The following is a 7500-nucleotide window of genomic DNA, read 5'->3' on the forward strand; positions in this document are numbered from 1 at the left end:
ATTAAAGTAATTAAAAGAGTTATCTTTGATACAAGAGCTGTTGCCTGCTGGAGGCGTCATGGACGCTGTCGCTCGCTAGAATAGGATTTATTTGTTAGCAAGAGCGACGTTCCCAGCCCCCTGCGCTTTAATAATTAGCTGCTTAGCTTAATTAGGAATTCTGTTATGATGCGATAGTAGTGCGCCTGGCGAAAGTTTTGCCTAGGCTGACCAACACTAGTCTTCGTAGCCTAGTTGTTGGTCCTTGTACTTCCTGCATGATAATTAGTCTTCCAAGTGTGATTTTATATTGCTTAAAGCGTTAGGCAACGTTATACATATAAGCCCTTTTCGAGTAATTTCCAAGATAGTATTGAAGTGAGTTTCGGTGATTTAGGTAATCGATTCTCTTAGTGCCTAGGCTAGGTTGTCTTAGGTCTTTATAATATTATCTGTTTCCCTGTTTGCTCCCTTCTCTTCGGGGAAGGGGCAAACCCTTTCCCTCTGTTTAAGCCTTAGGCTTAACTCTAGTGGTTTGTTTGAATTAATTTTCAAATATAACTATGCTGGAGTAGTACTGTACCTTCCTGCTCCAACTGAATTGGTTCAGAGGGGGACAGTACAGCAGTGTATTAGTCTGAGTCCGTGTTGGTCTAGCGTGGGGCAGAGTCCCCCTTGCTGCCTGACACGGGCATAGGAGGTTTATCCTCCTTGAATCACCTTGGAAGGTTTCGGTAATTATGATCCCTTCGCTCGGTGACCCCTCAGACTTGTCCTCTTTGCTGTTCCGGGTTCGGGATATGATCCCTTTCCGGAATAGCAATTCCTTCCTTGCCTTGGTTTTAGGGAGGCAGCCAGTAGTGCCGGCCTCCCTCCCTGGATCTCTCTGGCTGAGATGAGCTTTCTTAGTTTGGAATGATCCTTAACCAAGGCAAGGTTGGACAGGACCCTCTGTCCTTCCCTTCTATTTTTCCCCGTTTCCTTTGTGTCAGTCGTCTCACATCCATACCTAGCATAGGTTGAGATGGGGAGCTGACGTGGTCCTCTGTCGGCCGGCAGAGTGTGCCGACCGGCAGAGGCCCTATCCTTTGAGTGCTGCCCGGTCCTTCCTTGGTCCCTCAACCGCTGCCGTCTGTAGTTTCAGTAAGCAGTGGTTAGGAAGCCTGACTTAGTGTCTCCCCTTCCTCTCGGCACTCTTTCGGGTGTCGGGCGCAGAGGTACATAGCCTCTTAGCCCGGCACCCATTCTGTTGTCTTCTCTTGTGTTGTCCTTGCCGTCTGCCGGCCTAGTGGCCGGCCGTCGGTAGGGGCGTGTTCGCTAGTTCTCTTGCTGTCGGTCGGCGGTGGTTTTATGCCTTTGCTGGCCGGTCTCCTTGCTCACCTGCCGGCCGCTATGAGTGGCGGCCGGCAGCCGGGCGCTACCTGGTGTGGATGCCAGCCGGCAGGGTTTACTCACCGCTGCCGGGCCGGCCTGCTACATCACTCGGTTGGCCGGCCACCAAGAGTGATGGCCGGCAGCTGGGTGCCAACCAGGTAGCTATGGACCGGCAACCACTACCGGCCGGTTCAGGCATAGGAACTGGAGTTCTCCCCCGTCTGGGTGATCCTAAGTTGCATACTTGAGACCTACCTGTGGAAAAGGGGGGGGGGGGGTACTGACCGGCAAGAGCCGGCCGGCACACCACCCTCATGTACTGTATCAGTTCTTCCCTGTATAGTATTTTCTACCAGGGGAGACCATGATATAGTAGGTTACAACACTGTCTTTTCTAACTTACTTGTGTTGCCTTGTGCAATCACTTGGTGTTGCCTTACAGGGATGAAAAGTGAATTCTTTTCATCTTTAGCCAGAATGGTAAAATCTTACCTTAGGTGTGAGCTACACCTAATTTCCCTCGGGAAATATGATCTTTGGTTATTCTAGCAAAGACTAACCATTTGATTTTAATGGCTGGTGGGCTTCCACAGGTGATTGTGGGGGATTCACAAGTATGTGTCTTTTCCTTATTCTTTGTGGTCTTGCACGACCCGTTGCTGTTGGCCTTACAGATAAGAAAGTGAGTTCTTTCTTGTCTACTATCCGGCATTTTAAAATCATTCCTTAGGCGGGGGCTACACCTATTTCCTTTGGAAATTTTCCATTGGTTAATCTGGCATAGGTTAACTATACGATTTTATTATCCGGAAGGCTACAACAATTGGGTGTGCGGGAAATACAAGGATGTGTCTTTCCTTTCCTTTCCGTTTTGTTATGCTACTGTGCATATCCAGTGATACGTAGTTCACTTGATACTCATGGAAATTTCTTCTCTTTACAGGAGGACCATCCGTAGTGCGGATGTATTTTCTGCAACGTCCGCAGTAGGACTTCTGCGGACATGGTTCTGAAGGAGGCGTGTGGCATGCGCTGTCTCCACGGATGTTCTCCGGTATTGGGTCCCCCAGGTATGTGTCATAGGCACTAACCTATCTATTGAGGCTTTTTCTTTTCGCTTCGCTTAAAATCCGTTTTTGTCTCCCCTACAACGGTGGATTCAAGGGATATAGCTAGGGAGAAGCTTCATACCTGGGTGAGGGGCTTTCAGAAGATCACCTCTGGACCTTATCTTCCAAATGAGAAGATGAGGGCTTTCTTTTTCCTAGGGCATCAACTGTTATAGTGATTCCCCAACCTCGAGAGGAGGTCCCCTTAATTCAGATCCCGTGGATGCTGAAGTCGCGGTCGCCTTGCTTAGCATCCAGTTGGACGACAGGAAGCCAGACGTGTCCGAACGTCTGGAGGAAGACCTCCTGGCAGAAGGCCAGGATGAAGTTCGAGCTCCGGACAAGGTAGCGGAAGAGGCCGAGAGAGGTCGGCTTCTCCGGTTTAGGTCCTTGAACCTGCTCCCTCAACATCGTCTGCTCTCGCAGTAGAGCAGGCCCTCCCTCCATTGTTGGCTTGATCCAACAAAGGCAGAGGAAGAAGAATGGGAAGGCAGCTGCATTGTAACTGCAGGGGCATATCCGGACTGCTATGTCCGGTTGAAGGAGGTACCAGCTTCAAAGGAAGAGATAGAGCCGGAGGAGGTCGTAGTGATAGACCATGCTAAGCTCATGCCTTGCTTTCATCTTCGATGAAAGAGAGGGGCTTCATGAACTCAAGGGTAGCTGTATTTGAGTAAGAGGCTCCCTTCCTTTGTGTCCTCTCCTGCCACAGCCTTCCCCCTTTTCGCTGAAAGGGTTTCGCGGCGGTTTTGAAAACAGTCGAGGCTGGCAAGCCTTTCCCCTCCCTGGTGGAGTGTAAACCCTTGCTGCTGGCCTTTAGAAAGGAAGATTTAGTAAGCAAAACAAGGACTGGAAGGACGTCCATCTTACCTTCTCAGTCCAGGTGTGGGAGGCGGATTTTGCCGGATGCCGGTTCGGCGAGATCCTCTCTAAGCTGTCTGGCTTTCTTTTGCGGAGAGAACTCGAGACAAAAGAAAGACTGGCTGCCTCTTTGTCCCTTCAGTCCACTTTTGAGACGATGACAAGTGATCCCAAGGTCCATGAAACGTTCATGGTTGTGATCAAGACTCATCTGGCCACTGTGACGAAGGATCTCTACAGCTCCGTCAGGGCGAAGAGAACCTGTAGAGAATTCGTGTTCGCCCGGGCTACGATGAGGCACGAGCCAAGGAAACTAATCTCCTCCAACAGTTGGGACAAAGACCTTTTCCCTAGTGAATCAGTCAAAAAGGTTGATAGGGCCGCCACGGACGATAGAAATCTTCTCCAGGAGTGGGGCCTGTTTACCAAGAGAAATTCTTCCCCGGATGGGGTCCCCAACCTTGGAGGAAGACTAAAAGGATTAGGATACTTTCTCGGCCAGCTAAGTCAAGTAGACAACAGCAGCAACGGCATTTGCTGATGCCCTCAGTGCCCCAGATGGTGGCAAAAACCCCGACCACACTTCAGTGGGTTCCCCAATTCGTGTCGACACAGTCTCCGGCATTCAACCCATCGTTCGAAGGTCAGTCAACTGCCTGTCGAACAAGCCTAGAGGAGCAGCCAGAAGTTCGTCTAGGCGCCCCTCAAGGAGAAGGGGTTTCATGGGTGGTCGCGGTCAGAGAGGCAAGACCTCAGGACAACAGTCCGAGCGAGATGATATTGGTAGAAGGGAGTCTACAACGCTTTTGGGATCGGTGGACCTTCGATCCCTGGGTCCACAGCCTACTCAAGAAGGGACTGGGCTGGAGCTGGTACAGCACTCCATCCCCATACCCTCGGCGTTTTTCCGATACTCCACCCCCGTTCTGGAGGAGTTCATTCAAGAACTGTTAGAGGAAAAGTGATCCGAAGGGTAAAGTCCATCTAATTCCAAGGGAGGCTGTTTTGTGTTCCCAAGAAAGACTCGGAAAACTCGGAGTCATTCTGGACTTGTCGCCACTTAACAAGTTCATAGCGAACTACAGGTTCAAGATGCTAACAATACAACACATAAGGACCTTACTGCCCAAGAGGGCATTTACCGCCTCCATAGTTTTGTCAGACGCCTATCGGCACGTTCCAATCTATTGTCGATTCTCCTCCTACCTAAGGTTAAGGCTACAACGAAGACTATACATCTTCAAAGCCATGCCTCTCGGGCTTAAAATAGCCCCAAGGATTTTCACGATGCTTGCGAACGTAGTTCTCAGTCAATTACGCCTAAAGGGAATTCAGGTAGTAGCCTACCTGGTTTTTTGGCTGGTGCGGGCAGCACCCAGGACAGAATGCTTGCAAGCTTCCCTGTATGTGATCCATTTCCTAGATTATCTAGGCTTCAAGATCAACAGGAAAAGTCTCAACTTCCTCCATCTCTAAGTTCCGTTGGGTGTGAATCCACTGGGATCTAATGTCACACCGTTTTCTCCGTCATGGCGGAGAAAAGAAAGGAGATAGCTGGTTCTGTCAAGAGACTTCTAGATTCCGTATGGATATCAGATGCGAACTGGAGAGTGTACTGGGGTCTCTCCAGTTTACTTCGGTGACAGACCCGGTGCTAAGAGCACAGCTAAAGGATGCAACCGGAGATTGGAGTAGTTATGCATCAGATGCGCGAAGAGATCTGAGAAGACCAGTTCCGCTTCGTCGAAATACTCTTCTCAGGCCTTGGTCCCAAGCCAGACTCCTTAGGAAGTCGGTTCTTCTTCATCCACCTCCTCCGTCGGTGACGAGTCACTCAGACGCCTCGAAGGAGGGATGGGGAGTTCACTCTCATCAGAAAAAGGCCCAAGGGTCTTGGTCCAGTCTATTCAAGACCTCTCACAGTCATTTTCGAGAGACTATGACAGTCCTTCTTTCCTTAAAGAAAGTCTCCCCGTATCGCTCGATCCACATTAGGTTGGTGCTGGACAGCGGGGGAGTTGTGAGATGCTTGAATCTACAAGGATCAAGGTCACCACCTCTTAACCAGGTGATGTTGGCCATCTTTCGATTTGGGGGAAGAAGAAATGGTACCTGTCAGCAGTTCACCTTCAAGGAGTCCGCAATGTGACAGCGGACGCTCTATCCAGGTTCACACCGATAGAGTCGGAATGGTCCCTAGACGCAGGACCATTCTCCTTCATTCTGAGTCAAGTCCCAGAACTGCGGCTAGACCTCTTTGCGACGAAAGTCAACAAGAAGTTGCCCCTGTATGTGTCCCCGTACGAGGACCCCTTGGCGGAAGCAGTGGACGCGATGTCCCTCGACTGGAACAGATGGTTCAGGATTTATCTGTTCCCGCCTTACAACCTTCTGTTGAGGGTCCTCAACAAACTGAGATCATTTAAGGGAGTAGCGGCAGTAGTGGCCCACAAGTGGCCGAACAGTGTGGGGTTCCCTCTGGCATTGGAACTACGATTGGAGTTTCGACCGCTACCAGATCCAGTTCTGACCCAGAGAGTCCAGAAGTCAATTGTCTGCGCTTCATTACAGAAAACCTGGACCCAGCAGGTCATGATTTTCTTTCCTTAACAGGTGAGAAAGTGTTTCGGGATTTCGAAAGCCAGCATGGACTTCCTAGAGGATTATAAGTGCAAACCTTTTAAAATGCAATATGAGTCATCTGGGAGAGAATGGGTAGCCCTTGTCAGACGAAGATTCCGCAGGAGATCACGACGGACTTCTGCTTATCTTTCTTCATCCATCTCCATGGTTATGGATCGGTAACTAAGACGATTTTAACATGTAGGTCTGCTTTGACAAGACCCATTCTATATGCCTTCCAGGTCGACCTCGCTAACGAGATCTTTTATAAAAGTTCCGAAAGCCTGCGCTAGGCTCAGACCTTTAGCACCTCCAAAGCCCAATTCATGGTCTTTAGAAAAGTTCTTCATTTTGCTTCGCTGTTGAACAATAAGGAGTGTGCGTTAAAGGATTTGACCCATAAGTTATCCTCCTTTTTGCACTCGCGTCCGGGGCCAGGGTTAGTGAGATCATACCCCTCTCGAGAGAGGAAGGTCGTGTTCAGTTCCTGGATGGGTGAACTGAACCTATTTCCGGATCCTACGTTTCTCACCAAGAACGAGTTACCCACCATCAGGTGGGGTCCCTGAAGAACTGCCCTCTGAAAGAAGATGCATCTCTATGTCCAGTAGAATGCCTAAAGGTCTATCTTCGTAGAACTTCAGACTTCAAGGGTGGCCATCTGGCCAGGGGAGAAACGTCAGGCTCAAAAATTTTATTACTGAAACAACTCAGGGCGAAAATCACATATCTTATTCGCAGAGCGGATCCTGACTGTTCACCCACAGGTCACGATCCGAGGAAAGTTGCTTCATCCTTAAACTTCTTTAGTTGTAGGGATTTTGGACATCTTCGTTCGTACACTGGCTGGAAGTCTTCCAGAGTGTTCTTTCGTCACTATGCGAAGCAAGTGCAGCAACTAAGAGGTTCTGTGGTAGCAGTGGGTTGCGTCGTTAACCCTGCTGTTTAACTCTGCGAGGAACAGTAGCTTAATTGGGACAATTAATTCCAGGGTGAGTATGTAGTCACATGTACTACAAACTATGTGAGGGTACTGGGTGACCCACGTTGACTGTTCCACTTTCAAAGGTGAACCCAGCATAAGTGCAAACATGCGTGCCGAGCGTTTCTAACGCTAATGTGACTGATTAGTAAAACAGACTTTTGACTTTGATACTTTGGTATCTTGAAAGTGGCTCCAATGTTTTTTCTTTCAGACAAACAAGTTTCTGTTTACTATCATACTTATGCTTAAAGTTTTAGCTATCCTCCTCTTATATATATATATATATATATATATATATATATATATATATATATATATATATATATATATATATATATATATATATATATATATATATATATATATATATATATATATATATATATATATATATATATATATATATATATATATATATATATATATATATATATATATATATATATATATATATATATATATATATATATATATATATATATATATATATATATATATATATATGAGTGTGGTTAACCTGTTTGTTTATTGTCTGTCAATAAACTGGTTCTTGAGAACCTTGCGTCTCCT

Source organism: Palaemon carinicauda, chromosome 31 (genome assembly GCF_036898095.1).
Source record: "Palaemon carinicauda isolate YSFRI2023 chromosome 31, ASM3689809v2, whole genome shotgun sequence".
NCBI lineage: Eukaryota > Metazoa > Arthropoda > Malacostraca > Decapoda > Palaemonidae > Palaemon > Palaemon carinicauda.